The following is a 27,757-nucleotide window of genomic DNA, read 5'->3' on the forward strand; positions in this document are numbered from 1 at the left end:
CTCGCGAACGTACGTAACCTCCGCCTCTCTGTCTGTCTTTTTCACGCTGTTTTTCCCTCTCCTTTTTCTATTTCTTTCCTTTTTGGTTTTTTACCTGGGAAGGTACGTCGATGTTGCAGCGTCGTTGTTGTCGTTGTTCTTCTCGCCGTTCTTGTCGATTCCGTTCCTTTTTTCCATACCAGTTCCGCTTTCGAACGAATCTATTCACTCGTGGTTAGGTCAATTCAATTTCGTCTCGAAATTTCATCGTTGCTCCGTGATTACGCGAAATTATAAGCGCGGAATTACATTGCCCGAGAATGTTACTTCACGTTAATTGTTCGTTAAATGTTCTATTTTATACGGAACAAAGAGATAATTGAATTAATAGAGGTAATAAGCGAGCAATAAGGACAGAATATCGCGGAACTGTTTGAATTAATAATTATGCGCAAGCTGGTTCCAAAGTGATTGGAAAATCATAGTCGATCCGTGGTTTCGTCCTTGCTTTCGTCTCGCGTAGACCTGCTAACGTAATTCGCACCGGAAGGCAAAGAAGATCGCACGAAGCCGGAACTCAGCTCGCGGTAAGATCTTTCGCATAAAATACGAAGTCCCGCGGGTGCAGGTCTTCCTGAAATATCGAGTATATATTCCACAGACGACCGTGACTCTGAAGACTTTCTCGGTATTTAGCGATGTTTCGAATAACGAAGAAATAAAATAACCATAGTATCTTGATACTTGCGCGTTTTAGCCATCTGTACGATTTGCTTTTACATGGCCCTCTTTTTATCGCTATTCATTCTCCGTTTTGTTTTAAACTATATTTTTATTGGACATTTTTATCTGATATATATTCTCAAAGAGTCGAGGATTAATCCATAACGAGCTGCGTTTAAATGATAGAAGTTTAATAAGTAACAAGGTAATCACAGCTGATCATTTTTCAGCGAATACAATTCTATTACGGATTTCTATACAAAATGCTAGCTCTCCGAAATAGCAGATAGTTCGTCTACAATGTTAACTGGAACGGATGTACTTACCGAATATAAACACTTTACAGGCCTAAAGTCTTGCCTAAAGTTTCTCGAATTTCGAGACACGGTGAAAAAAAAAAAAGAACGCGGAAGATTCACCCATTTCGGGTAGAGGCAAAACGAGTGCAATTTCGTAGATTAAAAATCCCAGGTTTGGCAAATGCGCGCGATTCTTACCGATTTCAATGAACCTTCGCGTTAATCCCGCGCGTAATTACGGCCACGCGATTGTTAGACGGCAATTGAATTGCGAACGGACAAACAATAAGCAAATTATATTTCCGAAAGTACCCTCGTTTAGAAAATTAACCGCGGTAGAAAAAAGGAAAGAGAGAGAGAGAGAAGAAAATGAGAAGAGAGAAACACGGCTGAAAACGATCGTTCAGCGAAATCCTTGGTAATTCGCGTCTTTAGACGGGGAAAACAAAACAAGAAGCAAAGAGGAGGGAAAGAAAGAAAGAGAAGGAGGCTCGAGAACTTGTATTTTCCTACAGCTTTTTATCGACCTCATTCTATACCGCTGAAAATGAAAAAAAAGGAAGAGACGTGGAGGGACGAGGGAAAGGGAGAAGGGGGAAAGCGTGGGGAGGTTCTTTTCGAACTCGACTTTATTCTGCGTCATTCAGCCGCTTCCGAGTTGCCGCTGTTTCACTTCCGGCCGATGATCGTACAGCGGATGAACATTTTGTCCCTTGCAATTCATAAGCTGAAAACTGCGTGGTAGACGGAAGGCGGAAGAGCACTCTTTATCCGTTTTGTTTCGCGAAACTATCAGCCACTTATCCAGCGCAAGTAGGCTAGTGGCGCGGGAAAAATTACAGACAATACCGTGCTTAACGTTTCGATGGAAAAACCGGTATCATTTATTCAAACAGGAATACCTAATCAGTCATAAACCTTGAATACATTATTGTTTCGATTCGTGATCGGACAGAAATCGAATACATATTCAGGCAAGATCATTGTTCATTTGATGAACGATTGACGACTCACAATGATTATAAGGGTCGAATATTTAATTAATCTGTCTAAAGTACAAATATTTCTTTGGTTTATAAGTGAAAATTATTAAAGTTTGTTGTAAGAAAAATCTTTAATAAATCGCATTAAATTAAACCCCATCCCTGTATATCAGATCTTGCATTTATTTTGTTAATCAATTATTATAAATGGGAAGCGAGTAGGATAATTGTGTCAGGATAGCGTAACGATACAGCCGAATTTACCAGTTAATTTTTATATTTATCCTGTGATATTGTTCCAATATTTAAATGACTAAAATAATTCTCCAAGCTAAAAACAATCCTCTTACGAATACAATATAGGTTATAAAATAAGTTATAAAGTTATAAAATATATGTGTGTTGAGAAATGCTTATTCAATTCACTATTTAAACACAAACAAACGTGATATGAAGAATTGTAAATTCTTAAGGATCGTCTCTATTTTTCACTAATTAAACATTTTCATAAAACAATTTCAGCCTTGCTACAAATTTTAACCAAAACGTTTAACTTTTCCACGACGTATACCATTGCAATTGTTGGAGTTTGCGGACGAAATCTGAATCGTACCTTACATGCGACACGCGTACTACAGGTGGTGAAGTTTTATAAAGTGACGATCCCTCGCCGTAGTAAACTTGTCGGGCTTGTAGTAATCTCGTTAACGAAGTCTCTTCGGGTACCAGGACGGCTCTCATGCATCTCATCTTATCTCGTTGTCTTCTCCATTCGTCTCCTCGTTATCGTCGAATCGCTCGTAAATCGAGCGTGCTCGTAGAGGCCTCGTTCAGGTTGTTCGCTTCGGGAGAATCGATATCGCTCTCTCGTGTCTGTGGGATGCCAGGCTCGACTTGATCTTACAAACCGGAGCCCTCGAGATCGCTCTTTGACTTCGTAGTCTCTCAAATCCTCTCTCTTCCTTATCAGATCGCGTCACCGGGTGAAAGCCGAACGAATGGACCGATCGTTCTCTGGTTCGATCGTCTGCCGGACACTGCGAAAAATAGTCTTACTTCGATACCCTATATCCGGCTTTTCCGAGTTCGTGTCTTTTAATGTAAAAATCCTTGTTTTCTTCTCTTGTCGTGATTAGAATTGTTCCGATTCTTTTCCCGCCATTTAATGCAATAGTAATGAGGCTTTATGATGTACGAGAAAATATATAACGCAATGAATTTTATTACAAATTTCCAAAAATGTATTGTTGTAAGTTTAGGAACTTTCTTTGAAGAATCGTGAATTGGACAGTTTGATCACATTTCGCATGGTTTATACGAAATTATAATTATCTTATTCAGTCTATATAATCTTTCTTTATTATTCCTTTTTTTATTGCTCTTTTTTCTTCTCCTCTCTGCGTGTAACACATTTTCACAGAATTAAATACTGTATAAGACGATAAAGCCGTAGTTTCATAAGAACTTCAAACCTCACGGTAGAACAACCCATCAACCGCAGCAACCCAGTCGCCGTTCAGACGAAACAACATCGTAACACTATAAAAATAGTATCCTAACAAAGACGTAATTTCGTAGAAACTTCTTCACAGTAAAAGTACCAAGTAAAATGATCTGTCAACCGTAATAGATTTATCCGATCACCATTTAAACAAACGAGTCACCAACAAACATCACTTCATCTAATGCTATATAATTTCGTACAAGTGCTATCAACTCCTGTATGAGCGCCATAAGCTCTTTTTGTCGTCCCGAAATTCATCCTAGTGAAAAAAAGGGGTTAACATGTTACTATCCGAAATGGGACGTATTATGAAATTTTGAAGCAGCGAGTGGATCGTGGTAGTGGTACGCGTGTATATACATCGAACAATAGGAGCGTCTCTATCCAAAAACAATGGTCGTGGCATTAATTAAATCGCACGAGCTCGGTCAGACCTCGGACCGGCCAGCGTGTGGAACAAGAAGGGGGCGAAGTACCGTGACCCGCTGGGCGATTCAAAAATAAAAGGAATAATTTTAGTCTACGTATATCCCCGGGCGAAACGGATATCATTGTTGGATAGGACGGCACGGCTTATTAGAATAATACGGTCGCAGGAGATCCTGGAGGGGGACGATGGCCGGCTAAATACGGAGGTAATTGTTCGAGGGATTGTTGTTCCAGGTTATTCTTATGTAAATCTTGACCAAACCTTCCATGAAGGGATAAAGCGGAGGAGAGCGGTGGGGTTGGAGGAGGTTGAAGAGTGGATAGGGCGCAAGAGTGCCTACGAATATTTGCACGAGGTAATTATTTCGTCCCCGGAGGAAAGCCGGATTTCCGCCGGAGAGTTTTCCACGTGTTATTTTGCGCCACGCCACTCGGCCTCATTATATAAGCCATTGTTCTTTCCCTTAGCGCCTCGCCGACTTAACTATGTTCCGCGAGTCGATCCAGCCTGGCTTGGCTTCCGTTTAGGGAGAGCCATTTTATGCTTGGCAAGTGTCCTCCTTCGGTCCTTTGTATACTTCTATTACGTAGAATCGATATAGCAAGATAAGCGATAGCGATCGTTTCGAATAGATTGAAAAATGGATTTTCATGGATTAGTTTTGTTTGTGGTATATTTGGATTTAGTAATGCGACGAGTAAAATGGATTTTATTATTGTTGGAGGTAAATGATGGTTTCTGAAATTGGGATGTAGAATGGAACGAGCGTAGGACGCGTTACGAACACGTGACATTCTGACGTTCTAAATAATTTATGTGCAGAACACGGTAGTGGCCTAACCTTTGCTCTTTTTAAAGTTTCCAGCGCGAACCATTGTTCGGCACTGCCTAGCACGCTGCAAATTCATCCTCTTAGTTAATATATTACAGTATTTTTCCCGTTATTTTGCGCTTCCCTTGTGATATACATGCTTTCACATTCTTTTTTTCGAAGAATTTTTTTGCAAAACGAAATATCGCCGGATTACTTTGTCACAGAATATTATTATACGTTGTCATTGAGTTTTACTCGTATAACATTTTATTTAGACTTGTACTTTATTTAGGTATATATAAATTTTAATTTTAAAAGAATTATATATAATAACAAATTCGAAGACTTACAAGTTTATCAGATTCTTATCGTAATTTAAAAGAATTAATATAAAATTCAAAGATCCGCAAGTTTATCAGGTTTATGTCGTAAAATTCACAGAAATATCGTCGATATTTTGTGGAGAGGACTACGCTTACCGTGCATCGCGGTTGATCTTTGTAATTTCCGAGCGACAGATAAGCGACAGGGCAGAAGTTAATAGCAATGTTATTCGATGTTGCGTGCGCTTTTGAAGCAGCTACGGCAGCCGTCTGTCTGTCACATAGGTTATCCACTGCCGTAGGTGGTTAGCTACGACTTGTGCTCAAACGAGCAAAGTCGATTACCTTGGCCCTTACGTGGCTCGCCGGAAGCCAGTCGGACATCAAAGTGCTCCGTCTGGCTTCCTGGGTAATTAATTCCTCCTGCTGCCAACTTTCATACAGAGCATCGTAACTGTCCTTCCAACAGATCACATCAAATCTTCTACGGAAAACAAAAACTGGCTACGCTGTAACCGGCTTGCCTACCATGTTCCGTGTTTGCGATGAAAATCATGAATCAACTTTTAATTAGATGAATGCTTCTCCCAAAGAAATACATCTTTTATTCTGTATCACAAATATACATATTCAATCAATTTTCAAGAAACTATTACGATACGTACGAAACAAGAATTTATGATATTTCTTTTAAAACAATTAAATACCATCGATCAAAACTTTTTTCAATAATAATTAAGAAATAAAGATTTCATCAATTTTCGGTTCTTCGTTGTTCTTTTATCAAGATCCTATCAAAATATTCTAATAGTTATCGGTATCGATATATTTCCAAGATCATCGAGGACAGTTGGCTCGCGTTAAAGTAGAATTGTCTATCAGTGTCAGACACGTATGTTCAAGCGTTTCGGTTCCCAGCGAAGTTCACATGCGAAAACTTCCTATCATTGTGAGATATTTCTATTATAATACATTGAGAAAGCATTCTAAACAATTTTCAACTATCGTATTTGTGTTAACTAATCAGACTGTTGAATTACGACAGCGAGTTCGTCTTCTCATCCCTTATAAGTATTAGGACACTTGATGATACTTAGTACGAATTAGATGTCTTCCACCGTTTGCATTTCCTATTTATTTTACTCCCATCATATACAGTGACAGCGAAAAATGATTCGTCATTTTCCGAGAATGTATATTTACTTTCCACTTTCACGGTATGCTTTCTAACGTGAAATATCAAATAAAATAAAAATTATTACTTCTCGACTAAAATACGTGCTAATAATTGATAATGTCCTTATCTTCTTTACTAGAAGAAAATTTCCTTTTCTCTACTGAATGTCTGACTACTATCGATTCGATGCAACAATGCAACCAACGTACATGCACATTCTATCACATAAATTCGTCATCAGACAACGTCATCGTTATTCGTTCTCCCTATAGCAAAGTTTCAAGTCTGTGTGAAAGACGTGTGCACGCCTTATCGGTCCAGAACTGATGTGACCGGTCATGAAACGAAGATCAGTCGTGTGGTGGGGGGTGCAAGGTGATTACTAACATCATGCAGGTGTATTAATAGATTCCGTATTCGCCGCGGGGGAGGAATGGATGAGGAAACGGGGGGAGTCTTTCTGGCCAGTAGAGAGGGATGGATCAGGGGAACGGGGTGAAGAACGGCAAGGACACCGGGACCAAGCAGGTGAACACAGTCGCCAATCACGAGCCTCTCTGCGGATTCTCTTGCGTCTCGCTCCTCCCTGGCCGAGCTTGCGGAGGTGTGGTTTGCACCTGCGCTTGCGCCGCACGCCCCGCCTCCCGCACCTGCGGCTTTTCCGCGCTTCCGCGTACGCTTTCCGCACTTCGTGCTGGTGGGGCACGGAACCCGAGACGAGGCACCACGAGGTTTCGGCCGCTAGTGCTGTCTGGACCGCGCTGGCTGAATCTACTTGCATCGTCTAGGCGGCTTTCGTACCGTTCCAGATCGTGCTTCCTCCCAATCTTTATATTTTCTTTTAAACTATGTTTGACAGTGAATGAGTATTTGGGAAAACTAGCATCATAATGATAAAATATTTACAGATTTACGAATATGTAAGAGTCGTATACATATTTGATTGCATTGACGTATTGAGTTCATTAGAACACCAGTTCGTTCGAATACTTATCCGCTATAACCATAGCCTTAGGTATTTAGGTGAAATCTTTCTGAATAACAAATGATAATTACTAGTTGGGAAATTTTGCTGCGATGAAAATGTAGTTTATCGTTGCTGTTCTTCTTGAGTTTCTATGATCCTAAGTGGACGATATTTCAATATTCAACTTAAACAACTGCATCAGTTCTCCATCTATCTCATTCCTAATAATTGATCTTACTAATCAAACTAATCGATTCCATATTGTATAAAATTTTGAAAATTGAATTTTAACAAGCAACGGACTTATTGCCATGAAGGTATTTACCGCAGAAAAACAGCATAAGTAATCGGAAATTCCAAGATAAGTTTGAGAAGATAATGTCTATACTCGTCATTTCTCTTTGCATTTCAATTTATGCAGTTGACCGCCATGGCTTCAGGGATGTTCGTACATCCAGCCATTCGTCTCAATTATTTCTACATCCTCGTACACCGATTCTTACCAAGCGCTCGATCTTTCCTCGTCATAGTTCGCTAAACCGTGTCTTCGATCGTTGCACAAGTAGCGATCGATGCCCGATCCTTGGGCACGAACATTAGCGCACAATGGTCGTGAGACGTCAGACTTGGTGCTTCCGATTTCCGATGTTCCTCATTGTCTGAAATCGCATAAAAGTTTCATCGCTAGTATTTAGGGGATACAATAGCTCAGGCATTCAGAAATATACCCCAAAGTAACACAGACACACATAGAGAAAGAGAATTATAGAGAAGCGTAGAAATGGATCGTCTTCCCCTCTATCGTCGTCCCCTCCAGCGCGTACGAGTAGAAGGGTCGCGTTTTCCGGCGGGTTCCGCTAGATGGCACGGAGGCTTCCTTACGCGGTGGCTCGCAGTCGCTCCGCGGCGCCCAGACCGTGCGGTTATCCGTCTCTGCTCGAAAAAAGCCCGCCACGAGCAGGCGAGCATCGACGTTCTTCTCCGCTGCGAAGCGATATTACGTCCCTTTCTTGCAATCATCTCTCGTCAGACTTCTTCGTCTCATTCAGAATCCATTTACACATTTCCGTGGAAAAAATCACACTAGGAACGAACTTTGGAGAATTTAATTGGAACGTGTTCTCGACCGAATCAGTCGGTCCCAGGAGAACTCGGGAGCGCACACTCCTGACGTTTCTTCCCCCGTCGTTTCAGTCAGCCGCGGGCAACCGTCGCGGTGTCACGTGTTTTCGTATCGTCATCGTGTATACTTGCAATTAACCAGCAATTAACAAAAATCAGCGGTATCCAATTTTTCTTTGAAGAATTATTCGCTGTGAAATTACTGCCACTTAACGAACGATGTTATCGAATAAAGTTCAATTAAACTTTAAATAAACATTTGGAATAAATTTCCATATATAGACTGTAGAATTTTCGTCGTCGCGATTAATAAATTCGAAAGAGCTTCGTGCACGATCGTTCTCTGTTTATTCTTTTTCGCTCGCTCCTGTCTCCCCATTGGACGGCTCGCTCGTGATCGCCACGTGGTCGTGTCGCGATCGATCAGTGGTGCATCCTATAACCGGCCGAGAAGGAACGAGCACGACGTGGTGCCGCGAACCGGAGATAAGCGAAGAGGATCACTCGGAACTGGTGCTGCTAGGAAAACGTCCTGCCAGCCAGAGTGAGTACCCTTGTTACGATCAACGAACTTGTAGCATATTGTTGCCTTGCCGCATTTCACAACCCCCACCCTCTACTCGCTGCCGCTACCCTCCTGTTTACGCTCGATGTCGATGGTCCTTGAACTTGCTTTGCTGGGAGAATGTGCGTAGGGTAGGTCTTTATTTGTTGCGCCAGGCTTAAATGTCAGGGTTTGTACGTTCTCGTTTTATTATTTGCATATTTCTATTAGGTAAACCACTTTTTCTTACTTTATTTTGACGTGCTATTATATAAACAATTTTTGTGAAATTTTTGTTAAAATTAGTATAGACATAGAATCGATATGTGAATTTATACTTCTCAATTGCTTCTACTCGTTAACGCTTAGTAATGGAAATTTGTACGCCAAACAGAAACGTATCGATAGAACAAGTTTCTCTCACGCAATCATATACATAGGACACACGAATATTTGCTATCGATGGACTTTTAAAATTTAGTTTCGAATAACGTATCTTGTAATCGAATGTAATCGAATAATGTATTCGAATAGATACATTTTAGTATACGGAATAAAATATACATACATTTGATTTGCGTATTCACTATTCGATGTCCGGAAGAAGAAACGGGTCAGTTGTTGTGTCGTAATAAACATAATACATAGTGACTAGTCAGTTCTACGCAAATTCATAACTAGACTGCGGATGTTTGTAGGAATTTTACGTTCTTATGAATATAACCACAGAAACGAGAACTGAATATAGAGATTTGTTATAGACAATAAATATTCTTGTGTGCGTTCTATTAGGTTGTCCGAAAAGTTTCTGTCGTTTCATAAGATGATAATAGATGGACAACAATTTCTGTTTTATATTATTTTATTGAATTAGGTATGATCCATTTCGTTCTATTTCTATTATTACGTTTGTGCATAATTCAATAAACTAATATAAAACAAAAAACATTGTGCGTCTATCATTTCCTTATAAAACGAAAGAAATTATTCGGACAACCTAATATTTTACATATTTCATATATTCTTGCATATTATATACATCTTCCATTTTTAAATTATCTGCAAATGCATAAACATCCGCAATCTATTTATATCGGCAGATATCGCGATTACATGGTGCTGAGTTCACGTTCACGACAAAGTCAAAGTTTCCTTATGTCGTGTCTGTTTGAATTAGTAATCTTCAAGAAGCTTAGTGTCTCAAGCTTCTAATTTTCTAATTCGATCTGCAGGAAATCTTTTATCAAAGATAATCCGGTTAACCAACGTCGACCGATCAGAGATCGCAATTCAATCGAACTTTCCGCGTATTCCGGTCGAAAATTTCGCGAGGTTATCGGGTCTTAGGCGGCGCACCATCGATCTAATTGCATCGATTGTCAGCAAACCGCGTGAAGAGACTAGAGCGAGGCCTGCGCCTGCACCGGGTTTAGCCCTTTAAATGACTTAGCAGACAATTTGCCCATTAACTCAACCAGTCTCTAGCCGTAATGGAAGCCATTGTTCGACCTATCTTGTCAGTAATACACGGCTGACCTGTATGTGTGCGCGCGCGCGGGCCGTTCGCGTGGACGTATTACAGGTAGATGTTGCCGTGTGCACGCACGAGGACATCAAGACACTTGCGATATCGGGTAGCCCACATTGTGCGTCGAGATGAGATCGTCTCATTACGATTACGTTAATTAATCTAACGTATTATGGTCTGATAGTCCCTTAAGAAGGCTTGTCCGAAAAGCTAACGCGAGGTAACTGTTTCCGGAAATGGGGTCCGAGAAGGATAGAACGAGGATATAGGAATATTATCCGGTAAAATAATTATTCGATATACGCTCCTATCTGAAATCAGATCATCTTAAAGATCAGAGCATCTTAAAATTTAAGAGGAAAGAATGAATTCTTTAAGTCGATAGATATCTTATTCGTGATATTCTTTTATGCTATAAAGTGTAGTTGATACTGTACAATTTTATTTTATTTCTTCAATTTTATGGTATTGGAAGCTTAATTATATTTAGATATTTAACTAAATTTTATATTTAAATGTATTATTCTTATCGTTTAGAAAAAGTTTGTTTCGACCAGGAGCGTATATGATTTTGATAGATTAATATTCGGTACTTTGAAAGATAGTAGTTTACGATTACGTTTGACGTTGAAATAGATATGTGATTTTGATCTCAGACTATTTTGATATTCGGATTTTCGTCCATTAGACTGTTTTATAACTTGATAGGTTAGCTATTTGTATTAGTATCGAGTACGTGAAGTACCTAGATAGATACTAATAGATAGATAGATAATAAATAGTCTTTTGTATCAATTATGTTCTGTCTATGTTCTAACTTTTAAAACGAAGAATATTTTATTAGACTAATTTTAGTAATAAATGAATTTTTTCGCACAGAATATACATTCAATTTTTACATGACTGCTTTGGTGGACCCGATTTTTATTAGACCGATAGTTAGAAGAGAACGGTTTGTGTAAAATTTAATGGAAAAATCTTGAGTTTGCAAAATTTTCATGCGATTCCGCTACCGTGCTCTTTATATCAATATCTAATCCATTCTCGTTCGAAAAACATAAAAATTCTGCAAAAATCTGTAACACTCGATGCATCTTTCTACCTATACGTTACTTTCATTCTTTTTATTTTACAAATTTTTGCATTTAAAGGATTTTCCAACAAAAACCTTTCATATTTTATTTATCATATTTTATTTATTCTTAAGCGAAAGTTACATTAGCAATAGATAAATAATTATATCCAGAACCCACGTGGAAAGTTATTTTAAATTTTCCGATAGAATTATTGTTACACATCGTCGCTCTCATCGGCAGTGAAAGGGTTCGCTTATTTACTCATCAATCATCATTCCTTTATCGAATTCATATACCAAGACAAATTACTTATTAACAACGAAGAACCGATCGTCGACCACGCTGCCATCCTGCTTTCTAACATTCTCCAACCTGCATCATCGTTCGTCTATAACGTCTTTAATGGTGCACGATGTTCGTCGCTGTTGTCGCCAAGAGGCGCACAGAGGGAAGCGGAACCAGCGTGGCGCGAAAGAGTTGTCGGGTAACTTTCACGCGAATCCTTCGCCGCGAGGACTTGCGGTCAGCGGAACTCGCAGTGGAAGGCGAGTTAGGACTCGGTAGTGGGGGCTGTGTCGGCGCTACCGGCGGGCGCAGAAGGCGCGAAAACGTCCTGCCGTGATTAGGCTGGCAGCTTGCGACAGGAGGTAGCACAGGACTAAGCTAGGTGGTGGCGCCGATCGCCGTGCGCAACGACAAGGAAGAACACCGCAAGAAGAAGGAATAAGAGAGACGGACCGACGTGTGCCGGTGAGCATAGTCGGCGACGGTCCTGGGACGAGTGCGAAACAAAGACGAAGAACGAAGAGAGAGAGAGAGAGAGCGTGGATAAAGATAAATCGAGGTCCTTGATTCGCAGAGCAGAAGATCCTCGCGAGAGGTGATCGTGCCGGGTCGAGGGAAGAAATTGTACAGCGATTTGTAATTGCATTGTACACCAGACATTGATTGGGTTTCGCGATGATTTAGTCCTTTGTGCTCGAGCGTGGCCTACGTTACCTCGACGATTGTTCGATTAGGGGGAACGTTGAGTAAGATATTTTATCGGCCTCGAGTATCTTCTTGAGGATCGGGGGTGGCATGGTTGTGCTGCAATTTAGAAGTTCGGCAGAGGCTTGAAGCAGGAGGGGGTTAATTAGAACGATAGATTACCGCCAGTCGTAGGGAGAGGGTAATTTCTAAATTGAACGTTGTCACGAATAACTTGTTAAAAAAGTATTCGACTTACGAGAGCAAGGATTCAGTAGCTTAGAAAAGAGTTTGCCAGATTTTGTATATGTAGTTTGTAATACCACATTGCGTCGATACAGGTATCGCACAGAAAATTTAATAATTTTTGTCAACGCTATTAGAAGAATATATTAATAAAGGGAAAATGTATTTGTATGATCTCATTTAGTTAAGTGCATCTAAATCTCCTACTTTGTAAACACAAGTCGATCACTTAATCCGAAATATTTCTTGCAACAAAAAGCAATTTCTCCAACCACTTAGCAAATGTAAGAAGACACTTGTACTGGATCGATCGGTGCCGTAAGGTCATAAAACTCCGGGATTCAATGGGTTATCAGTGTGCTATAACTGGAGTTTAAGAATCGGCTGGAAGCACGCGGGACACTATTGTCCATGGTCGTTGAAGAATTTAATCGAGGGCGGCCGGAAACGATTACACCGGAGAATTTGATTTTCGAACACGGTATCCGAATTCAGTGATGGGAGCGAGCATAACGCGGATGGAGGGAAATTCGCGAGTGAAGATTCTTCGTGCGGCATTTATTGGATCGTGACAAGTAGAGAATGGGGAAAGAGGGTACGACAGCGATGAAACGCAAAAGGGGGAGAAGCTGCAAAGGGCAGAGGGCACCAAGCGCTCGCTCCATAAGAGAGAAGACGAGCAGCTCTCATTAAAAGTCGAGTATTAATATTTTAACGGACGCTCGTCACTTGAACGAGGTCGTTGCGGTGCCCAACGTCTCCCTTCCAATAATCGACCGGTGTATCGTAAACTTTCCAATATTTTGTTTCTATGGTGTTCGGATGTCAAAATCGCTCGACAACATTCACACAAAATTACTCGATTATTATCGTTCTATGCGATCGTTAATGCGTTCACCTTTCCTGTTTCTGCATTCAATTCCGGATCGATGTAACCGTTAGATAACGTCTCGTTTTTGTCCGGTGGTCGATCTTATCCTATCCAATTACGAATCTCACCAGGTGCACACAGGCTGTATTGGTGCAACCAGATCGTCGTGATTCGTAAGAAAAATCGTCCAACGACGACGAGATTATCGCGGAACCGGCGAAAGAGGGTGGAGAGGGGCAAAGAAATTGCAGCGAAGGCAATCGCGAGATAAAATGACGCGATAATCGCTTTACAGATTGACGGCGGGCCAACGTGGTATGGCGGCGCGACCGTGTCACGTCGATGCTACCGGCGTCGATTCTTTGGAACCTTACGAAAGTGACGCTCGTTTCCGCGACGCTTGAGCACCGCTGCGTCCGCTCATATTACATCCAGGATTAATATTAAATTTCACACGATGAGTGCAATTTCATTACCCCCCTCCAAACGACCCTTCGCCGTCCCAGCACCGTCGTTTCTCCACCTTTCAGCCAAACCTCGCCGATGCTCGCGCAAAGACCTATAACGAATTGGCTCTATGAGAAAAATTGCAGTCGCAATATAACGCGATAAGGACTTACTGGAATGGCGGGTTCCGATCCTATGGAGAAGTAAAAATTTCAAGAATTTCTACAGATCGATGTCTGACTCGTTGATCGTTGGTGTACCGAAGAGTCGTAGATTTACGATGAAACATAATATAAGATTGTGCTTTGTAATTTCGTGATTTGGGAACAGATACCGGTTCAGGCTACAAATCGAGCTCTGCAGGACGCTTAGACATTTTTTATATTAACAAATGTGACTTTATCATAATATAAATCATGCTTTTAACTCGTTTGATCTGTACTCGTGAACATACTATGTTTTTTCTACTGTAAAATAAACGCGTCACGGAATTTTTCTTTTAGACGTTCGCATATCGGGTGATCGGTTGATGCGAACGGAAAAGACCTGGACGGGCTGTTACGCACGAAAAGCCGAAAGTTAGACATTAAACCTTCCACCTTTCGCGTTCGTTTGCACGACCTACAGGCACAGATGCGTCGGCCGTTGTGCAGGTGCGTATACATATATGATTTTACATGTGAGCTTTACGCGCGCGTGCAGGGCCGAGAGGGTTGACTGGCTCTCCAGTCGATCAATAGCACCCCCACGTTTGCGTCCCTGGGTGAATGCATGCGATAGGCACCCCATTGCTATGCCACCCCGAAAGCCACTTTATATTTTAGTGGGAATGTTCTACAACCCTTGGAAAGACACTCTCGAACCGGTTCGAACGCCCGGAGACCGATGTGCCGGTGCGTCGCTGCTCTCTCCATCCGCCGCTTGTTTCGAGTCTGGCCTGGATGAATATGACAAGGTCATTTCTCTTGTTTAATCCACGTAATTAGTTTGCGCCTTTTCCCGCCCTCTGCCTGCCATGCAAATCGATAACTTCTTTCTGTTGTTTTTTTAACCAGGCGACATCACACAGCTTTGGTACTCGAAAACGATTTCAGAACAGAAACTGTTATCTTAGACCATTTTTTTTTTTTTTTCATAAACAAATCCGTGTTTCAACATTTGAATGACGTACGTTGTTGCTAAGGTTTGACTATTCATCTCTTCTTGTTGTAACAAATGAACACATGGAAATAAGTAATTTGTTTTCGGAGCTTGAACATTAATCGTGTATTTATATAATGAAATTGAGAAATTCTGATAAAAAGTGGAGTTGACCGGCACGACTTCTGAGCAGCTCATTTATTACCGGCAGTCTGGCAATTGAATTTCAGATAATTAATATAAAGCAACGTATGCATCGATAGCAGCAAATATGTTAAACTTTAAGAGGTATCGTTATTCAATCGAACAGTAGGCAAATGAAAATATCGATCCTTTTTGAGATTGGAATTTCGTTAAGAAACTCATTACCGTTCACGACAAGCACGAAAACGTACTGTTCGAGAAGCTGGCCAAGAGGTCGAGGTAGCTTCGGCAATGAATTAAGGTCGCGACATTAATCCTGGCCGGGGTAGCGGCCATGCTATCACGACATGTCGTAAATAACCGCGGAGGGACGGTGGGCACGGGGCGGGACAGAGGGTAAAAAGATTTCTAAAGAAATGTAAATTAAGGAATAAATTGATCCGTGCTGCTCGGTACCAGCGACACTCGCCTCTAACTGGCCGCAACGAGTGGCTCCTTAAGCGGGCCGCGTGCGCCGCTTCTTGAATGCGGTTCGATCGAACGGTCACGCAAAAAATTAATTTCGTTACCTCGGCCCCGTGCACGCTTGTAGATTGTGTCGCATTGCGACGTAATGGTCTCTGATACAACGATTGATAAGCTTACAAGATAACCTTTCCTCGATAAGACTAACAGGCTTACTTGATATTCGAGTCTCTCCCTCTGAAATGAAGCCTCGTCATAATAGAAGCATAAATAAAACGGCAGAAAGAAAAAAAGAAAAGAAAACAGGGGGAAAAAGAAGAAGAAATTCATTATTCACGAAACAACGAAAAATGGACGAAACAACGCCAGCGGATTTCCAGAGAGCGCCTTTTAGGGATGAGAAGCACAGTCGGTACAGCAGGTAGCTGCAGCAGAATCATACTAGGTCACGTTTTCATCAAGACCTCAAGGTGCGGACGAGGATCCGGGAAGAAAAGAGAGGAAAGGACGAGCGAAAAGAACGGGCATACGGATAGGGGTTGAACACACCATTGTTTTTCGACACACTTTCTCTCGGCCTGGCCCTCTCGAAGACAATGCGTGCCTTACTTTTAACCCTCTCTATCGTGCTTAGTCCGATGGCCATCGCGACTCGTTCTTCTTTCTCCCCTGGCTGGTATGTCGCTGTGCTCATTAAGTAAATCACCGTAATGGTGGCTCATCACCCGGGCCAAAGTGAAAATTCACTCGCGGACAGGACTCGGGATCTCGATCCTCGAAGGAATTCCTCTTCGTCGTTGTTTCGGCTTCCGGAAATTCGAGCTGGAAAAATTACAGCAACGCGTTCGCCAGTAGGGACGCTTTGTTCTTGCTCGTTGAAGTTCGCGTGTTTAAGACGTTCGTCGTGGAACCTTGTACGGTATTTATGTATAAGGTGTCGCAGAAGTATAGGTGGATTAAGTAATAGGTGATGAAAAGATGAGATCTTACTTTTTGTGTATATTGTTTGATCTTGTAGTATTTTTAGTAAATGCGATAGAAGCCTATAAGATTCATAACTAATTGCAGGATTGATTACAATAGACTGATCTATCTTAAACCTTCTGTATTAAAAAATAAAACGAAATCGTTTACTAGAAAAAAAAAAAAAAAGAAATGTTTCTTCATCATATTTTGCTACATCCTCCTCGATTGACCAGTTGTTATGAAACACTTTGTACCTTTGTAAGAAAGGTGACGCACGTACGAGGTGTGTAAGGGAAAAAGAAAGAAGATACACGCGCGATCTCTGTCGTAACGAGATGGAGTGGCGGCCGGTGTGTGTTAATGAGGTAATGAGAATAATGTGCATCGTCTGGTAGGAATATTAACGGCGGTCCGTCCTGGAATTTTGTACGCAATCTGTCTGCTTTCGAAGAAAGTATCATTTGCAGCGAAGCCGGAGAGAAATAATGAGCCGCGCCGTTGATCGATACCTCACCGCGCCGCTAACGATGCAATTTCGACGAAGTTATAAACGACCGTGGCGATCGATCAATGAGATTGAATTTTGCAACGGTCACGTTGAAAGGATCGACCGCCGCCAATGAAATAATACCGCTCGATAGCTTGTAAATATTTCGATACCCGGGCCCGACGTGACTTTTTGCTCTTCGAACTTTTCGTACTTTTCTTCTCGCTCCTTCTCCTCTTCTCTTCGCTTCCCGACCGACGTTAGCGTGTTTTCGCTTCTCCTCTCTTCTTTCCTCTTCCACTCTCTGTCACCCTCCTCTACCTTCCTACCTCACCTTCTGGATTTGATTGAATTTTTTCCCGAGGAAGAAATGTTTCCACCAAATGAATCCGTCGAAATATTGCATTCCGACAAGCACGATCCAATTTTTCGTTTAATAAAAGAGAGCTTTTCTCTTCGCAGACCTTTCATTTCTTTCTCACGCCTTTTCCGTAACCTTCGCAGGACCGAAGGGCAGAGTTTAACCCCCGCCGCCGAAACCTTCGATTTTCGATCTTCCATTGATCGCGTTTACACTTTTCCCCATTCCTGCATCTTCTCTTCCCTTAATTCTTCTTTACTATCTTCCTAATTTTCTCCTCCAACAGCAACATCTACAAAGTTCGTTACACAAGCTCGACGAGGCACAGTGCGAAGAGTTCTTCATCTGTTTCAGCGAATAAGCGTTCAACGATTAATAAAATATATTTAACAGATCTTTGCGTGGATCGTTTCTCTCTTTGTTCGTTTTTCCCCCGGACGGTCATCGAAAGTTACGATACTCGACGACATTTAATCGCGCCGGTCAGACTGCAGCTGCGACGAAATAATTTTTTATTAGTCGATTCCACGCAGCTTCTACTTTTAATTTACCCGTACATTTTAATATTGCGTATCGTTGCTTTGTGAGCTTGTAAATACAGCCGTCTCTCTCCGCGGCATCGTCCCAACCTATACGCAACTTCGCCTCTATCCTGCGGCGTGGAGGCAAATATGGACGATGGTGTGGGACGAGAGGGTTGACAGGGTGAAGGGGAGGGGTGGACCAACCGGATAGTACTGAATAAATATAAACGATAACCAATAATACCTGTAAAATTAATAATAATCATGATCGTATCGACGGGGCTCGTTCTTGCGGCCCTCCTCGCCGCCCATCAATCACATCAAAAATTCTGGATTGGTCGATACGAGCCGTCGTCGTCCGCTGTCGCTGTTCGCCGACTCATTTCGATGAGTTTGTAATTAAAAAATTAATTAAACGAAATCCCAGTCGCCGGCTGATTTTTTCCGCGCGTATCCCCGTCGTCATTGTATACACTCGTATCCTGTGTATATCGCAGGGGTCATTATGACGACTGCATTTCAACGATACCGCCCCCATCTCGCGATACTTTTCTCTACCATCCTCATTCCAACCGACGGGCATAATTGCCTATGGTCAATTTGATAGGTCCAATCTCGCTTTTATGAATTGTATATACCATTTTTCTGCACGACAGAAAACGCCGTTTCGTTTTTAATCGACTTACGATTAGAGAATATTACAGTTTGTTTTAAACTTTACTCGATATTAACGTATCGACGATATACTCGAATGACGAAGAATTCAGAACGAACGATTTGAAAAATAATGATCTCTTTATTACGAAGGTAGCTCGCGTTTCGACATTTTATCGGATACAAGTATCGATAATTGCATTGCGTATGGTGATACTTAAAATGTGACATTTGTAATACGAAATTTCGTGGCTTGAGTTTTTCACTCCCGTCGCGAAAGGGTGAAACCAGCGACGATTACGAGAAACTATTATACGAAAAAGTCTCTGGAGATCGGTCCATAGGACGCAAACGAGGGAAAGGAATGGAGTTCGGCATACGATCCGGACAATTCCTGAACGGTACACCGTGCTGTGACATAAATTTCCAGAAGCGCCGGCCAGGTAAAAGGGTGAAAAAGTCTGAGCCGTTAACAGCAGCGGGTTCTCCAGATCTGAGAATCGGCCCCGAAATTAAATAACTTCCCAGGGGGATTCGTCGGCAGAAAATTTACGTTGGCCAAATAAATTGTGCGCGGTCCCGCATTCCACAGGCCGCTACTATTTTAACTATGTGTATAGAGAGTCGCGACGGGGTCAGGGGTGGAGGGTTGGGTGCCAGGGACCGGACGAGTTCCGACTTATATCGCGTGAAAGGCGAAAGAAAAAACTGGCGAGGAGGAAAAGAGACGCAGATACGGAAAGACACATATATCGGGGCCATTTAGAGCAACGCTCGACAGTTCGAATTGTTAGCACCCACCGGTCTCCACATCGGCTTTAATTTACTCTTATTGGCCGGAATGGGATTGCGTTGCCTAGCTTGGAATGCTTATCCATCGTCCTTTCTTTCGTACGAAGATAAAGTTCGCTCGAATTAATCGCGAAGATATGCTTGGATTCCTTTACGGTCGATCTTCGATGTAATACTCGCTGCAAATTGGGCCGCCCTTCCTTCGTTCCTCCATCTTTGAACTACGCTGTGCTTCCTCTATTTGTTTCGTTCGATGAAGTTGCAATAAGAGGTAGTAACCAACTCTGGCCACATACTCGCTACTCTACTCCTTGTCACAGTTATCCTTTTTCCCTTCCTACTTCCTATTTTCCTCTACATTTCGATTTCTTTCCTCATCCTCTTCGTCCACCAGTTTCTATTTCTATCAGCCCTGGCCGTCTCCCTCCCTCTTTTTATTCGAGTCGTTCTTTATCTCCGCTTTCTAGTCTACTATACCCTTTCTCGCTCGTTCCTAGTCTCTCCACTTTGTCTCTCGCTTTCTCTCTCATTGCCACTCTCCGTTCGTCTCTGTCTCGTTTCTTCGTGGCCAGGAGTGAGCCAGAGGTCGTGTGGCCAGGGGGTGGGAGGTTCGGATTCAATTATCCGATATTAAACTGCCCCTAACCACGTTCGTGTCGACCCCTTTGGCTGTGTGGGTTCAAATGGTTGTTGCTAGCTTGCCCTCCCCGGACCACCGTCCTACCCGTAGAAGTATTAGATTGAATGGACTTGGTGTTGTACTCGCTGTTACCCGGCCGAAGATACGCCTAAAGGTGGTAGTTATAGGATCGCGCTCATGTACGCCACTTTTCTTTCCACGCTACTTCTCCCATCCTCCTACCACCCCCTTTCTTCAATTCGTTTGTTATCGTACGGCCGGGTACCGGTACATTTGCTATAAATGGACGTCCATTCAATCTTTCAGCAGATTGAGAGCGTAATTTTAACCGGCGGAAGGCTACGTGCGTCGAATGCTCACCGATGGATTAAAATATGTGAAGTTAGAGGGATAAACGTTTAATAGGCAGATGAACAATTTCAGTATAGGATTGGTAATAGGGAATAGTACTGACAGTTATTCTTGAAAATAGGTTTTACGTATGGTTAACTCGGGTAGAGTTTCATTCGCGGAAAATCAAAATTCAATATATTGACAATGGAATGAAAATGAAAATTCCTTTTCGAGAATTGAAGTGGCCGGCTTCGCTCCACTTTCTGTTTTAAATGAAATTTTTCTCCTTCGATACCTAATATTCACGAAAATCTGTACCACGTATTGCCGATGTGGCAAATTCCACGATTTACATTCGGCAAATTGTTTCGTTAGAATTCCAGTGTTAACAAAGATTGTCCTCTTTCGATATCTAATAATTACCGAAAAACCCTGCTATTTGCCAGGTAAATACCGATATTACAAATCTTGTAATCGTTACTTTTCCTTCGAGATACGATTTAATAACCCACGAATGTTAAATATCTCCGATGATATCAACCTCTGCCAAGCGAACTAATAAAGTCGAATTACACGTTCCGTTTGCTGGTGCGGCAACAACATAATTTCTTCGTACACGTACCGATCGGCTTTCCCGCATGGCCGGTCGAGGAACTGGCACGACGATACACCGGCCGAGACCACTGATCTCGCAGCTCGATGATAATTAAATTGCCCCGCGGAGCTAGCGGTGACTAAACAGTCATTACAACGACTGGGTCATAATTGCGAAACTAGCAACGAACATGCTGGCAAGATAATCGTCGGCCGAGATATATCTACCTAACAGTCTAGGTCAGCCGTTAATTTACCATTATAATTGATTTGCATATAGATTGAATCAGATAAATCCGTGGGGACGAGCGGGCATGGAAGGGGGGGGGACGCAGAGGGGTTAAACTTACGAAGGAAAAAACCTGGGAAACATGGTCAAGTTCGCGTGTACTCTATTTTCGTTTTTCTTTCGTGGCTATAGTTTCGCTCGTCATTTCTAATATTTTTCTCCTCTTCGACGAAATTGAGAGGCGTAAACGAATTCTAACAGCAAAGTTTATCAGTTATTAAAGTGTTATACACGCATGTGTCGATTATTTGTATATTTTCTCTTATGCGATAGGTCATATTCCTTTCAGTTCACGCCAAGAGATACTGTTTTTGCGACCAGGTTTTCAGGACAGAGATAGGAAGAAAAACCAATATCGTATATAAGCACGGCTCTACAGCGACTTAAATTTAAATTAATTTAAAAATAGTAACACTAAAATATGTAATTTCGACACACAAAACATTGTATGGCTATGTCGTACCGCCACGTATCGGTACTTTTGCCTAAACTATACCACAACCGAAATTCATTGTTTATTGTGAACAACACACACATGTAATACTTTTCTACTGGTCAATAAACTTTATAAAAAAAAAAAGCACGCTAAGAGACCGTAGCGAAAGCGTATTTTCACTGATTTCAAATGGAATCACGGTTGGTGTCTTTGAAAGAACGAAATGAAAAGGTATCGCGCGGGAAAGAACGGGAAAGAGAATCGGAACCATTTATTTAGTTTACCGTGCGCGCCACCACGAACGGTGCATTAACCGATTGGATGACCGATTAAGAGACGCCATTCTTTTTCATTCGATAGATCGAAAGGTTCCTCTAATGACGACAGGTTATTTACCGCTCGCACGGACGACACTTGGTGTTGTTTTTAATCGAAAAACGTGATCAGCCTGTACGTATGCTACCGACCGTTTTATGGGATCACCGTGTGTTTCGTTGCATCAGCGTTATCTTTTTTTCCACTCAGTAGTCGTTTCAGTCAGGCACAGTAATTCAGAAACAGCTGTCAAATTACTACAAGAGCACATCAGAAAAATAGAAAAGTGACTACAAGATAAACGAATAAAAGCAAACACCAGTAAATGCAACCATATTACATTTACACTAAGAAAACGGAAACCACCAAATATCCAACTGAATGGCACGCACATAACACAAACAAGGCAAGTTAAATACCTAGGACTCCACTTAGGCACACAATTCACATGGAAGCAACGTGCTAAATCAATTATAGACAAAATGCGGATAAAAAGAAGACAAATGTACTGGTTAACTGGTGGAAATTCTAAACTCAGCATGGAAAATAAATGAAAAATATACAAAACGATAATAAAACCAATTTGGACGTATGGAATACCACTATGGGGGACAGCAGCAATGAACCACATAAATAAACTAGAATCGCTACGATCGAAGATACTGAGAACAATAGTCAACGCTCCATGGTATGTCAGAAGCGAAGATATACGCAGACTTAAAAATACCAACGGTCAAAGAAGAAATCGGCAGGTACGCAGAAAAATACAAGGAAAGAACGGCAACACATCCAAACCAGCTGGCTGCTGAAGCGAGCAAAATTCTCATAGAAAGAAGACTAAAAAGAAAATACCCCATTGACCTCATTAAACAAATAAAATAGTCAAACTCCCACATGTTATACACTCAACATCCACACCACCCACATGATAATCAAACAGTCAAACGGTCAAACTCGTCAAGTCAAATAGTCAAACTCGAAGATGGTATCCACATGTTATTTAGCAATTAAGTTAAAAAATTTACCAAATGTCCAGCTGGACAAACTGCAAAGTACAAATTAAATAATAATAAAAAAAAGAGTAGTTCCTTCCATTTATCATTTTCTCTAGGAATATTAACGTACAAATATCGCGATACTTATAACATTACTTTATCGAAGATCCAAACAAGGAAAGATTTCGCTCTGATCTGCTATCTTCATGGAGACTGGGATTTTGGATAGCTAGGAGATTAAAGTCGCAAGAAGGAAGAAAGCCGCGGCGCGATTAATTCCACGATAGAGGCGTTAACAAGCCGTCGAGCCGGGGGCGTTTCACGTTTCGTCGAACCGTTTAAATTTTCGTCTGGTCAGTTGTGAGATACATTCTCGAGCCATGATCCGGCGAAGAGATTCGGAGCAAAAGGCCAAGCACTATGGTTTCGTGATCGCTGCTGAATCTATTAGCATCGATTAGCTTCTTCGACTGACGAGATATCTGATCTTCTTGTACCGTTGTGTTTCCAGCAACTATTCTTGCTACACGAACGCTTAAAATCTCGAATCGTATTAAATGCATACGCGCTTTTCGAAATTCCTTTGTCTATAACAGCGTAGCTTAAAATCACAGAGAAAACGGCGCAAATCACAATAACGAATCAGGATGAAACAACTAGTTGTGCCAATTTTGGTTTGTATCATTCTTGTGCATCAAAGTTGGCGAATCGTGTGAAAAATCGGCGCGATTTCATGAGCGTCAGCCGGTCCAGCGATAAACTAACTGGTGCGTGTAATGTTTCATGCCATTAAGCGTAATTTGTCAATGAAAGATTATCGAGTGGTGATATATCGGCAGGCTTTTAGCCGAACGCATTGATATGTCGTATTTCAATAGCGACGATACCGTGTGGAGGGTTAACGAGAAAACATTTGTAGAACTAATTGAGGATTGTGACAGGGGTTGGCTCTGAAATAAATCGATCGTGGCCGCGCTTGTCATTGTTTCCGCTTGACAATTTTTTTTACGATGCTCAACGCCGCTTCTACGTATTTCGAAACTTAAAAATATCTACGAGAAAAAATAACTAGAAAGTTGAAACATCGTTAATTAACGGTAGAATTTGTCCTTCTCTTTAAGAATTTTCACCTCCCTTCATTATGGCCATTAAATGGAATTAACTGGGAAGCGCCACGAAAAAGGACTCGAAAAGACCTGAAAATTAATTAATTTCAACATTTGTTGTGACGATTTTTCAAACAGCTCTATTCTTCCTTCATCTTATCTTCCTTCTTGGTTTTATCGTTGGTTTACTTTCGTTCGACGTAGAAATTAGTTCGTCGTCTTCTTTCTTTGGTAAATTCTTAGTTTTATTTAATATATTATGAATTCTTACTTCAAAGTCCGAAAATGCTGTATAAACGACGAAATATAAAATGGATTTGTAATTATTTTAACAAGTAAAAGCATCGAATTAATTTCTACATATAATATACATACAACCTCTTTTTTTACCTTTTTCCTCCTCGTTCTTCTTTTTTTATTGTATCACTTTTTAACATCGAGCATGGAAGCACTGTCCATGACCAAGCCCGAGTGTTACAAACAGCCACGCCGTCGAACGCAATGAATCGGATAATTAATCTGTGTTCCCTCTCGCATACTCGCAATATTTGCTCGCGAGTTAGTTGGCAAAAGCCATTTTAGCGATTATTTTCCACTCAAAAAAGCCCATAGAATAAACCCCGGAGATAGACGGCTATATGGGAGAGAGATGGCCCGGTTTAATATTTTTTAATTGCGTCGCTGGCCTGCCCGGTACCCGGCCCCGGCTTTATCACTAGCACGTAATTAAACTTTATGTTCAGCTGTCATATTTGCATTCTATCTAAGCTAGCCATTTGAAAATTAAAAAGCCCCGGCGAACCTTTAATTTCGTGCCCGCGGTTTAACTCGCGGGGATTGTTTACGAGGAATTTACATAAAGTTGTTTCGCGGCTATTTCCCCAATATACGTATATATACCGTGTATAATCTTAACGAATTAATACTGTGTTACGAACCAACGGATCTATATGTTTAACCGATTTCCCCTTACTCTTTTTCTCCATTCTATATACAATTCTGTTCTCCCTTTTCTTTTTTTCGCTGTTACTCCTTTTCCGTTCCTTCCTTCTATTTCTTTCTTCTTTTTTCTCTCTCTCTCCTCTTTATTAGACGCGTGTTTGCGTAACGCGGCCGCAAATTGTTCATTCGGAGACGAGGGGAAGGAAACGAGCCGGTCCGTAAATTGCGAAAGTTAACCGGCAAAGTGAAATTTCAGATTTCACCCGGGCAACGAGAAAAGTGTCGCGGAAAATTATGGGAATCGTTGCCGCGACGATAAATACCTCAACGTGATCTCACTGTGTACCTAAATAAACCTCAGATAAATATACGAGATATCTCTCGTCACGAGTATACATACTGTTTAGTGGATCTCCGTGAAGCGATCGAAGTGATTCTTTAACGAAGAAAGGAGGCAAAGATCTGAAATTTGAAAGCGTTTCGCTAACGAATATGGGGAATACAATTTTCATACGATACGTTCGACATTTTCTTCCCTCCGAGTGAATATAATTCAGTGGATATAAATCATCCGCGATTAGAAAATTATAGATGTAATTTTTTTTATTATTTAATTTGTACTTTACAATTTGTCCAGCTGGGCATTTGGTAAATTTTTCTAACTTAATTGCTAAATAACACGTGGATGGCTACCCCCAGCGGGATACCATCTTCGATTCTGACTATTTTATTTCTTTAATGAGGTCAATGGGGTGTTTTCTTTTTAGTCTCCTTTCTATGAGAGTTTTGCTCGCTTCAGCCGCCAGCTGGTTTGGATGTGTTGCTGTTCTTTCCTTGTATTTTTCTGCGTACCTGCCGATGATAGATATAATTGGGAAGCTTTTGCAGCTTGTCGGATTTAAACAAGGGAATATAAGATAAAATGGTGTTTTTCGTTGAAATTTAGCTCTACCTTAATGTCAGTAACGTTTGAATTGATAATTAGAGTAGCTCTTATATTTACTAGATAAATGAAACTTTCACGAGATACATAACTCAATTGCTCTTCAATTAGGGGTTTTTCGAACAAAAATCTTCAAACTATGCAAATTTCCGCCCCAAAATTTTTTCTTCCAACGATGCACCCTCGCGTATGTACTCGGACCTAAGATCGAAATATAAAAAGCACAGTTTTGAACAGGAAGAAAGTAGGCTGATTGTCCCGTGATGCCGTGACGCTTTGATATTAAAACAAACGTACAGGGAAAATCACTTGAATTGCGCGGTAATTAGAACTAGGAAGTTGCTTGTTGACGTTTATTTTGGTCGCGCGAAACGCGCACAACTTTTAATGAGATATGTCTGAATTATAGAAAGCCGTTACCGAAACGGAAAGACGGAAAGATTAAAGCGCGCGCGGCCGTAATTACTTCATGTTCATTAATTGCTTTTCCAAACCTTCGTGAATTAAATTATCGCGAACTTGGCGCCATAACCGTGCCGAGGGACAAACGGACCCTGCCGTGAAATCCATTGGCCAGCCACGTGTGTCTCTCGCCGTATGAAAACGATTTTCCAGGTTAAAAATAACCGGCTTCGCATCCAGAATCAACGTTGGCCGGGTTTTCACTGTCGTATATCGTCTCCATGGATAAACTATGCTCGTAGCGTTGTTACGCCGTGCCGAATAATCGTTCTACGTCATTCGCACAGACCAGTCTCTGGAATTAACCAAATACTTGACGACGTATTTTAATGCAGTCAACAAGCTGGTTAGTAGGTTCGTTAAAAACTTGTTGGCTTGTCTTGCTTCATTTGAAAAAATGGAAAGTGGAGTCTGTTTTTCGAGTACGACCATATCAGAGGATAAATACAGTGATATTCAACTACCGTTCTTTCTCGTTGAAGTTCTTTAAAGAATGTCGTTTGTTTCACATTTTTATTACAGCATTTTTCTACTTTATTTTTATTTAAGAAACGATATTGTCCTTCATCCAAATCTTTTCTCTCATTCTGCCTTTCTTCGATGATTTTAAAGTCTGACTGATATACGCACATGTTCATCATTTAGTGCGTCCATTTCTATAATCATTTGTGAAACAGTTGTCACGAGAAACTAATTCGACTGATAAATAAACGTATAAGGAGTTTATCCATCAACCGGTCATTTACCTACCAAGAAACAACACGTTAGAACTTCAAACGGTATAACGAATAGGACAAAGATCGTCGATCGCTATTACCGATGGACGTCGATCAACGTTAGCGTCGACAGGTCGAAGAGGCCGTCGAAGAAAACGGGAGTCGCAGCTGCGGGACGCGTTTTATCGTGAATGTGCTAAAAGCAAAATCTCCTTGATATACCATGGAACCTTTTAGCGTCTTCTCGAGTGAAAGTCAAACGAGGTTCGAACGTCTGCGAAAGGCCCGCATGGCCGACGAATGGTCTTTGAGGGCACTCGCTCGCCTCTATTTTCATTCGAACTCGATTTTCACAAAAATTTACCATTCAAACGTTTCACCGTTAAAGTTTCACTTTTTTTTCTATGGCATCTTCGAAAGATTCCTTGCCCTTTGATAGGTCGATACATTT

At 41.3% G+C, this 27,757-nt stretch overlaps 1 long non-coding RNA gene across 1 annotated transcript in view; it reads left to right on the forward strand.

The window, feature by feature from the left end:
- Positions 1-7,991: 7,991 nt before the first annotated feature.
- Positions 7,992-27,757, forward strand: part of LOC117210732 — a 54,215-nt gene continuing 34,449 nt past the window's right edge. Inside the window, exon 1 of the long non-coding RNA XR_004488147.1 lies at positions 7,992-8,865. This is a non-coding gene — a long non-coding RNA (uncharacterized LOC117210732). The remainder of the gene's footprint in view (positions 8,866-27,757) is intronic.

The sequence above is a fragment of the Bombus bifarius genome, unplaced genomic scaffold (genome assembly GCF_011952205.1).
Source record: "Bombus bifarius isolate JDL3187 unplaced genomic scaffold, Bbif_JDL3187 scf7180000008210, whole genome shotgun sequence".
NCBI lineage: Eukaryota > Metazoa > Arthropoda > Insecta > Hymenoptera > Apidae > Bombus > Bombus bifarius.